Source organism: Danio rerio, chromosome 23 (genome assembly GCF_049306965.1).
Source record: "Danio rerio strain Tuebingen ecotype United States chromosome 23, GRCz12tu, whole genome shotgun sequence".
Classification (NCBI taxonomy): Eukaryota; Metazoa; Chordata; class Actinopteri; order Cypriniformes; family Danionidae; genus Danio; species Danio rerio.
In genome coordinates this window covers 37,966,410-37,977,500 of record NC_133198.1, presented here as the reverse complement: position 1 = coordinate 37,977,500, position 11,091 = coordinate 37,966,410, and the positions used below count along the sequence as shown (strand labels likewise).

The window sequence follows — 11,091 nt, the reverse complement described above, 5'->3', positions numbered from 1 at the left end:
GTAATTTACTATTGTTACTGCATTTACCAATACAAAAAATAAGTAATACATTTATTACTGTATTTATTAATCTTCGTTAACGTTAGTTTGAAATCTTCGTTAATTAAATAGCTTTAATTCATGTTAGTTCATGCTAACTCATTGGTGTTACCAAGGATAACTTCGGATTTTAATAATGCATTAATTAATGCTGAACTATGAATAATAAATGGTTTACAAGATTATTGATAATGTTAGTAAATATATTAATTAACTAATGGACCATTATTCTAAAGTGTTACTTAATAATAATAATAATAATAATAATAATAATAATAATAATAATATGGGAAGGAGGTTGGGAGATTTCATTGAATACTAAATGGTTTACTATTACAGTTGTGCAAATGCATGTCTTAGTTTATTAAAAAAGGATGTGTCACTGCGTATACTGGGCATACACAAGTTCTATTGGTATTCAAAGTAGTAGGTGATACAGACAATCTTGGAAAGGTTGATAATCATACAAAACAGATCCAGACAAGCTAGAAAATCATGCAAAACCATATAAACTGGCTTTCTCTGTTTCTCTTTCTCACTCACCTGTGCCGGCGCGCTGCCTCAAACCATTTTCATTTGGCTTTGCACACTATATTGTTATTTAGCGAGGCTGACATTACCATACAATTCCAGAAAAAATGAAAATGAAAACATGCCTACGCTACACGCAAATGTTTCCAGTACTGTTTTCAAGGTACTTGGAAGGATAATAGTGTTTCGCGTGAATGTATGTGTGTAAATAAGGAGGACGAATCAAGGGAGAAAAGAAATGAGAGCGCGAGAGAAAATAACAAGAGAAGAGTGCAACAATAAGGCCGAGCTGCACAGGCACAAATTGGCGTATCCAGCGCGGGCACTGCCATTATGTCTTAATGTATTGAAAAACTGCAAGTGTCCATGCAAACCTGCAAACCCATGCATCGCCATGGCAACCGGGCCCACGGTAAAATGACAGCGTCTGTGTGTGTTTAGGAGTATTGTGCGTGAAGCGCTCCTACTGAACATCTTTTGCTAATTCGCACCACACCAGTCTCCTCACAATGGGCGCAATGTTATTGATGCATTATTTTTCCATTTACAGGCTGAAGGACACAGCGGCGCTCTTCAAAGATGCTACCAAATCACGGCGCTGAAGGATTGCGTCGAGGCTGAATTGAAAATGGGTTTCTGCTGTCCTTTAAAACCGCAGCTGAACAGAGCAGAGATGTCAGGAGAGCGGAATATAATGTCACAGATGCTGAAAACAACCGCCTCTGATCATTTATTCATATTCATGCTTTTTTTTTTTGTCTTTGTCTTAAAACTCAAAGGAGAAAAAATGTAAGAGTTGAATTAAAATACAATTAGTTCCATTCAAATAAAGCAACTTTGCTCAGTCTAACAACAGCACCCAGGAGACAATATTACAGCTCGAATCTCTCTCTTTTATAGAAACTTAATAGACTTGTTCAGGTATGTTTTTTTATTTTATTTAAAAATTATTTTGACTGCTTTTGCTAAAAGAGAAATACAAGTTGCAAGATGACTTTCGAAATTTAGTATGGTTATGAATATCTATATGGCAGTGCTAATATCTTTGGTCTTGGCGGAATAAATAAGCTCTGCTGCTGCTGTTTTGATTATTATGGGAGAGCACGTACCAAGTCCTGCTTCTGCCAGTATATACACAGACATGCCGTTTGAGAATATAACACACTGCTGCTGCAAACATAATATATATATGTATCCTTGTGGCAGATCTGAACACAGGTGGAGCTGGGGTGGAGGATGGTAAAATGATGGGGAGCATTTAAACTGAAACTGCATTTATACTGCTCATTGGCTGCCGGCGTGACAGCAACCAATCTCTTGCGCCATGTAGTTAATGATACAAATATTAGCTGACCTGTACATAGAGTTTCATGGCAGAAATTTCACAACATGAGACAAGATTGCATTCATGAGAATGAGACGAGATGAGATTTCTATACTATTTTTTGGAATCCTCTATGAAATATATGAATGGAAATATTTTATTTAACTGAAAAAACTGAAAAAAATTTAATCACAAAATGTAAAACTATTTTGGTGCTTTTTTTAAATAAACTTGTAATGAATATTAGTTTACTTCTATTTTATAGAATTATACAGTATGCTGTAAAGGGCAAGCAAACACTGCAAAATATTCGTTTTGTTAAAAATTTGATTAGTGTTTACGACGACTATGATTTTAACCATGGTTTATGTGTGTGGTGGCAGTTGTATAAGCCTTTGCTTTGGACACGACAACCTTTGAATTCCGGTGGAAAAACGGGGTTAAGTCACAACCACCCAAGCAAGCGAGTAATGCGCAACAACGAGGCGACCCGGGTTGCTGGGTGTGTGCAAAACACTTGATTTGCAGTTCAAATACAATCTTGCCTCCAATCATCAGAGATAAATTCACTCTCCTACTCCATCATAACATCCCAACTCACGGAACAACTTTTTACCTTGATATATAACTACATATAACAAAATACTAAAACAACGCATATACTCAGATTTTATCAAATGTTTCATTGTATCAAACATATTTATTTATCTTCTCTTCTATTTCAGTTTTCTAATAAAAAAAAAATCCCAAGTCTCTGATAGGACATCACTAGTCTCTCATTTTGTCACTATTGCACACTCTGTAGCAGAATTTTGACATCACTTTCTTATCCAAGGATATTTTCAATCAGGTTTAGAGATTAGGACTTTAAATAACTATTTCACCCATTTCGATTGGTGACAAACAGCATTTTCCTTTATAAAACATATAAATCTAGCAACCCAGGCTCATTCTGAAAACGTACCTCTATATACATTTCTGGAGAGCGCCAAATACATCCTTTACATCCAATACATCAATACATCCAAACACTAACAACCAATAGTGTTTTCAAAAGCACCGATTGACCCACCCACCGACTTCCCTTAACCCAACCAACAGTGTTTTTCAAAAGCAATTCAGAAAAAGAACAGCTTTAACCTGATTTTTACCACATTTTCAGATTTTACCACATTCTCACCCTGTTAACTACTTGTTTATTTTATTTTTTGTATTCTGCTTTTGTCTCACCCGTTTTCTGGAACCGTTCCTCACTGAACTCGAGCCCCGTTGCTGTGGTCAACTCCTCTCTGCATCTCAAGTCTGCAGACGTACATGGTGAGCTGGCTGGACAAACTGGTAACAGCGGAAAAGCCGTCCATACCAAGGTAAGCGGTCAGCTGGTAAGCGCAAAAAGGAATGCTGTCACACCGCCCCATAGAGTTCATTCTAAAGACAAAATGCAGCCATACGTACTTTTGACTACATAATTTGCGGTTTTCAGAAATAAATATCCGACTACGTTTTCAGAATGAGCCTATGTTGAAATCTTGATGTAATTTATTTTGATTATGGTCTGGTATTTATGTTTTGGTTGTGTGATTTGTATTTCCTGCACTGACTACAGATTAAACCTCACTATGTAGCTAATTCTGGGAGAGTTCTTTGATTGTCTTTTGTCCCTGTCAAAAAAGGAATTAATAAACTTGCTTTGGTCTTGAAGTGCATTTTGGATCAGTTCTGAATCCACACAACATGGCTCTTAGTAAAAGTAGTCTTGACTCTGTCTGCTGATGATTGAGGCTTCCTATCCAAATTCTGTTAAACACAGACTTTCTGTATGTCAAGAACTGGTAAGTCATTCCAGATGTAGTGTTGAACTGATTGGCCATTGAGGTTCTCCATATTATCCTATCTCTTTGTGCATTTATCTTTCATGGATGAGCAGGTTTATATTTTATAATCCCTGCTCTTTTTTTTCTCAACAAACAAGGAGCATGAGATTTTACTTTGAAGCATCAATCTGATTTAAACCCACTGCTGTCTCAGCATCAGCTGCGATATGTACTGTAAGCGAATCTGTCTGTAATTTTTATTTCTAGCAGCCTCGACGGGTCAAGGGTCAAGTCCAAGAACTGGAGGTCTGAGGTTAGAAAGAGGTAATCACAGTCAGTTAGGCTGGGGTAACCGTGTCACCGACGCTCGCTCTGATTTCATTTTAGCCACGATCACACAGAGTGGCTGGTTCTGCGCCGCTGCCTGACCCCGTCATGCTGGAGTATCAGATCAGGTCATCTCACACTCATTATAAATCCCTGGGGTGGGACGCCCATCGAAAGACGAGGAGCTCTGTGAGAAGAATTAAATAAGCTTATTTTTGAACAGCAATAGTATTTGGGTTCATCATTTCAACTGGTCAAATAAAAGAAATGACTGACCCAGTTTAGCACAGTAGTGTATTTGATTTGACACCTGTCATTAGTATAGCTGTTTGCTTTAAATGAATGAATGAGTTTGTATCTCTATAGTTTGTAAGTAGTTTTGTATCTCAAGTAAACTGATCTTAATTTAAGAATGTTTAGTTTAGGCTAAAGCAAGGTAATAATAGTTTTGGCTTTTCATTAGTTTTATTTCGTTTTGACTTTTTGTTTTCAAATTCAGTTAGTTTTAATTCATTTTTATAGGGAGATTTACTAGATTTTATATTTTGAAATTACTTTTAGTTTAGTTTTTTATTAGTATCAGTATTAGTTTTTTTTTTTTTTGTAAATAATGATATTTTTTAGGTGCAAGATTCAAAATTATCAGAATAAATATTGTATAATAAAAACTCAACCAAAGATAGGCTACATTTTTTTGACACAAGAACACTATCCACCACTACAATCTACCCATTGTCAAATTCAAATAAAACAGCCCACAACATAGCAACCTTAAGTAAAATATGTGTGCAAGGTTTCTTCTGAGGTTAAATACACAGTAGTGATGAAAAGTTTAGATCTTTGACACGAACCGGATTGTTATTCCTCTCGAGATGAAACAAAGGCGCAAGTGGTTCTTGATTTTAACTGACATTTATTCAGTCATGAGTCTGTAGTATGTACATGTACATTCTAGCCTTGCATCCCTTTCTGTCCCAACAATGTTGTCAGAACTACGAAAAGAAATACATCAACTTAAATTAACTCTTTAAAGGTGGTGTTTGCACGTAATGAACAAAAAATACACACAACTAATAAATAAAGTGCACATTTAACATGTAAAAATATACACTTTGTATAATTATACATTACGGACACATATTCATACATGTTTATATAAGTTAACACCATACGACACATACCTCATTGGCCTCTCTAACTCAAGAGGAATAAACTTTAAGGGTTATAGTTTCTCTTTAATAAACTATAACTTATGTTTACTTCTTACAGCTATAATCCTTACAAACGAGTTATTAGTGCAGCACCTTATACGGTTGTACTTGAAGTGAATCAGAAAAATATCTTAATTGCAACAATGAAATAATTCCCAAGCTAAACATAAAAACAAACCTTTTTATAGTTTTAGTTGAATAATTTGAAATAAATTGACATCTATTAACAACAAATATACATTTCTTATTTATTCTTATGATTTTAGCTATTTATTAACTTTTTTAAGTGCATATTATAGTGTGTAATATTTGAAAATTGCATCTGACGGCAGCTACACAGAATCTTTCGTGACAATCTTCCCAAGGTTGGACTTAACATATCAAAAATCATGTATTTAGCTATCTTAATTTCAGTCAGGTAAAAAATCACCATGATCTGAAAAGTTTCTTACAATTACATTTTGCAACCAAACTAGAGCATGATTTGCTTATTTAAATCTCATTCCGACTTTCTGTTTTGAAATAAACTTACGTTATTTCAACAGATCCTCTCATTTAAGCTCTCGGTTTTCCCGCGCTGCAGTTGTTCAAGTTTAGTTCTGTCACAGCTGGCTGTCATTACTGTTTGTGTTTGGTTCACTGAATCACTCATGCTCAGTATTTTCGGTCCACCGCTTCTCAAATCCGATCTCTGTGAACTGTTCTAATAACTGAATAACTCAGGAAATTGGTTAGTTTCGAGTCAGAGGGGGGTATCAGGCATGTTTAAAAGTAAGTAGTTTGTGGATAAGTGCTTAACGTTACTGAAGAAGAGCATCGGTTCAAATGATTAAGTTCGATTGGTGAATTAGTTCAACCGGTTCACTTAGAAGATCCAGTTAAAAGAATGATTAGTTTATGATCGCGATTACTAATACAGAAATAATACCCATTATTTAGCACAAATATGTTAAATAATACGTTTAATAAGTGACTAATTTCAGTCGTGTCTTAAAGAGGGCGGATGCTTCAGATACTAGAGAGCATCTGATTGGCTAGAATATCTGACAAGCAGGGTTCAGTGATGAAAAACAAAAGCAATTCTTATTGGTGTAAGTGAGAAACTAATATTTGAATGCTTTTATCTTCTAAGTGCAAATGCGGTCATTGTTTTGAAACACACTTTAGCTTCTACAGTAGTTACTTCCATTTGATTTCAGGGGGACTTCAATATGCTTCATAAATTAGAATAAAAATCAAGGGGCCAAACATTACACTTTCTTCATTAATGCGAACTATAGAAACACACACCTCCTCCGTGTTTGATAGGAGATGCATAAGTGGTAATAAAGAGAGAAAAAAATGACTTTAGATTAGAAAATACAAAAGCAGCGTGTGGTCTGCCATCAGTATGCGGTTGAAAGAAGCCCCAGACAATTATCTATTGATTACATTTGTAAATCCAACAGTGCAATTTAATGGGCTTTAGCTGGTAATAGGAAAGTTTCTTTGGCAAGAAGGAAACACAGATATTTTGTTGAGAGGATTAGTTTAATCTATTACCCTCTGAAATCACTAGGCAATTACACAATTGTCTCATTAAGAAAGAAAGAGTATGAACGGGAGCACTGGCGATTATAAAGTGAATCTTCCAGTGTGCGTCAGTAATCCCAGCTGACGTGTTGACACCGTGGCGGAACTTTGAACTCATTGAACTCAAAGTACTGATCACAGGAACTCATCAGGCTGTAAATATAAAGTAGGCTTCATTTATAAAAGGCGCAAGTGGGGATTTGATCCTAAATACACCAGAGTTTTTCTTATGTGACAAGTAAGGAACAAAATGGGATTTATAATGGCAACTACTGACATGAAAATTGACCAACTTTTTCAAGCAGTAATTACACCAGTGATTCAATTAACATTTTCTGGAATATAAGACACTTTTTTATCATCTGAAACACCCTGCAACTTATAAAGCAACTTTAATGAAAATTTAATGAAATTAATGTCAAGCTTACACACAAGCTTATTCATTTATTTGGATTCACACTAAATGAAGAGAGACATGGTATTTCTAAAGCAGTTTATGCTTTCATGTGTTTCATTTGTTGTGATTGAAAATCAGGGTTACTCCAACCCATACTCATTTCTTTTTTTGAAATTTCTTAACATTAATGATGCACCTATAATGGAAATCCTCTTTTGTAAAATGGAATTTTTTTTTGGAATTGTAAAAATGGAATTCAATTTTGCATCTATAAAAGAAAAAAATCTGTGATCTATTTTACTTTACAGATTTGATCTTAAAATTACGAATAAAGCTTTTCACAGATAAAAACTATCCGACTTTACATAAACTGAGAAAATGGGTATATTTTTTGTAGTCTGCACCAACTTGCTTATTTCTATATTAAGTGACTGATTATAAAGTGCAGATGCTCTAGACACTTTAGCATTTGATTGGCCCAAACAATCTGACTTTACTGTATACTGTGTGTAAATGGCTCTACAGTACATACTGCATATTACCCAAACACAAGGCTCCTGACATTGTGGGTCTCGGCAATGTTCAGGTCTCTAAATATGGATACAGTCTCTCCTTCAGTGCTGTTTTGTAATACAGATAAAAAAAAAAAAAAAAAAAAACATAAGTTCACTTACTTGGGCTTGAGTGGCTTTCTTTTGAATAGCTCATTTTTGCTAAACAAGTTTCTGGATTGAGAGCACAATGGTAGCGAGGGCTTTTGGAAGCACTTGAGCTTGTGCCCTTGGTTGGCATGCTCCATGGCAACACTAAATCCAGTTATAAAAGGACATTTTAACTATTTTTTGTACTATTTTGTGTGATATATTCTTATGATATATGAGGTGTACTGTTCTGCTAGGCTATCTTTACTCATTGGAGTTAACAACAGTGTAAATTAACAACAAGTATGCTGTCTGTCATTGATCAGATGATCCAGACAACCTCACTCCTAATGCTCTATTGGCTGAGTCAGTGTTTCTGCTAGGCCAGACACATTCATATACATATTAATACACAAATAAAGGAAATAAAAAATGTATACTATAAATTAGTCTTCAATAAGTTTAACAGTTGTTTATATACCAACAACTGTCAGGCATTTGAAAGCATTAAAAGTACCATACCCCAAAATAATAATCAATGGACCCTTTTCACAAGCCTGTTATGACCTGTTTAATGGTCATCAGCATCTTTAATCCTTGAAAGTTTTTAATATTTAAATATTTGTTTTAACTTACGAACATTTATGTGTATTTATGTATGTATTATATCATCCTTGCTTTAAATTACAAAAAGCGAATTACTGCTTGTGCGAGGCGTTTCTAATGCAGCGTCTATGGGACTGAGAGTAAATTTGACATTTTTCTCGCCTCTGGCTGTCGTCATCAGTCTTACACATCTTTTTTCCTTTTTCAGAAAGTCTTTATAAAACCATCGTGGGGTTTTTCTTTTAATATTTGAGCAAATAAGAATGTTAAAAAAATATATTTGTTGTACTCTCCCATTTACTGCGTTTTCCCAACTATAATGACTTTCACTACTGAGAAACCCGGAAATGTGAAATAGTCTATTGTTATTTCATTTTAACTACTACTCTACAAATCACTATTTAAAAAAATACTTTAAGTACATGTCTAAATTTGTACGTTTTTCTTTTTACATACATATCTGTCTATTATGCTGAATGACATTGGAACATTATTGGTGGAACATATATTGTAATTTAATATTCATAAAAAATATTGATATTTACAAATATTGAATTTAAAATAATTTTTACATTATGAACTTAACTTGGACACCACAGAATTGAATGTGCACATATCTTCTTTAAAAGCATATTTGCATACAGTGCATCTGGAAAGTATTCAAAGCACTTTACTTTTTCCACATCTGTGTTTGTATGTTACAGCTTTATTCCAAAATTGATTAAATTCATTTATTTCTTTAGAAATCTCCACACAATACCTCATAATGAAAATGTGAAAAAACATTTTTTGAAATTGTGGCAAATTTATTAGTACTTTGTTGATGCACCTTTGGCAGCAGTTACAGCCTCAAGTCTTTTTAATATGATGCCACAAGCTTGGCACACCTATCTTTGGGAATGTTTGCCCATTCCTTTTTGCAGTACCTCTCAAGCTCTATCAGGTTGGATGGGAAGCAACGGTGTACAGCCATTTTCAGATCCCTCCAGAGATGTTCAATAGAATTTAGTTCTGGGCTCTGGCTGGGCCACTCAAGGACATTCACCGAGTTGTTGTGAAGCCACTCCATTGATATTTTGGTGGTGTGCTTTGGGTCATTGCCCTGCCGGAAGATGAACCGTTGTCCCAGGTCAAGAGCACTCTGAAGCAGGTTTTCATTCAGGATGTCTCTGTACATTGCTGCATTCATCTTTCTCTCTATCTAGACTAGTCTTCCAGTACCTGCTGCTGAAAAACATCCCCACAGCATGATGCTGCCACCACCATGCTTCACTGTAGGGATGGTATTAGATGGTATTACAGTACCTCCATGAATAAGGCCCTTCTCCCCAGATCACTCAGCTTAGAAAGCTGGCCAGCTCTAGGAAGAGTCCTGGTGGTTCCAAACATCTTCCACTTATGGATGATGGAGGCCACTGTGCTCATTGGAACTTTCAGAGCAACAGAACATTTTCTGTAACCTTCCTCAGCCTTGTGCCTCGAGACAATCCTGTCTCGGTGGTCTACAGACAAATCCTTTGTCTTCATGCTTGGTTTGTGCTTTGACATGCACTGTCAACCCTGGGCCCTTATATAGACAGGTGTATAGCTTTTCAAATCATGTCCAATAAACTGAATTTACCAGAGGTGAACTCCAATTAAGCTGCTGAAACATCTCAAGAATGATCAGTGGAAACAGAATGCACCTGAGCTCAATTTAGAGCTTCACGACAAAGGCTGTGAATAATTCTGTACATGTGATTTTTCAGGTTTTTATTTTTAATGAATTTGCAACAATTTCAAAAAATCTTCATTATGGGTTATTGTGTGTAGAACTGAGGAAATAAATTAATTTAATTCATTTTGGAATAAGGCTGTAACAAAGAAATGTGGAAAAATGAAGTGCTATAAATACTTTCCAGATGTACTGTATATTCATACCCAGGATTATGAATACGTTTGGGGAAAGTATGAATTGAACACATAACAATTTTTTCAGAAAACATATTTCTAAAGGTGATGTTGACTTGAAATTTAATCCAGATGTTGATAACAGCCAAAGGAATATATATATATATATATATATATATATATATATATATATATATATATATATATATATATATATATATATATATATATATATACACTAAGAAAACAAATCTGACTAGATTATAAATAAAGTTATGTGTAGTAAAATAAAATGATGCAGTAAAAAAGTATTGAACACATGAAGAAAGGAAGGTGTAGAAAGCCAGTGAAAGCCCAGACAGTAGCTGAAATCTCTCAGTAGTTCTTCAGCAACCCTCTGCCCTTCATCATTGTAAATTAGTATCAGCTGCTTCAGTCCAACATTTACATTACCAGGATGATTCAAATGAAACCAGAGTGGACATTTCAGCAAGACAATGATCCAAAACACAGTCAAGGAAAGTCTCAAATGGTTTCAGAGAAAGAAAATCAAGCTATAGAATGGCCCAGGCAATCACCTGACTTGAATCCAATAAAAAATACAAATTAAAGATCAGATTTGATAGACAAGACCCACAGTACCATCAAGATTTTTACAATCTGTTGAAGACTGTAAAATAAAAAAAAAAATCACCAGAGCAATGCATGTGACTACATCCTCAACATGAGAGGCGTTTCT

The 11,091-nt window shown here is 35.0% G+C and overlaps 1 protein-coding gene across 31 annotated transcripts in view; it reads right to left on the bottom strand.

Annotated features, from left to right (window-relative positions):
* si:ch211-236h17.3 overlaps nucleotides 1-11,091 on the bottom strand; it is a 416,859-nt gene that overhangs the window by 169,345 nt on the left and 236,423 nt on the right. The window contains exon 5 of one of the 31 annotated variants that reach the window (XM_073939291.1): nucleotides 3,125-3,273. The exons of the other annotated variants lie outside the window; for them this stretch is intronic. The gene's annotated coding sequence lies outside the window, so the exon portion shown is untranslated. The remainder of the gene's footprint in view (nucleotides 1-3,124; nucleotides 3,274-11,091) is intronic. 31 annotated transcript variants of the gene reach the window in all.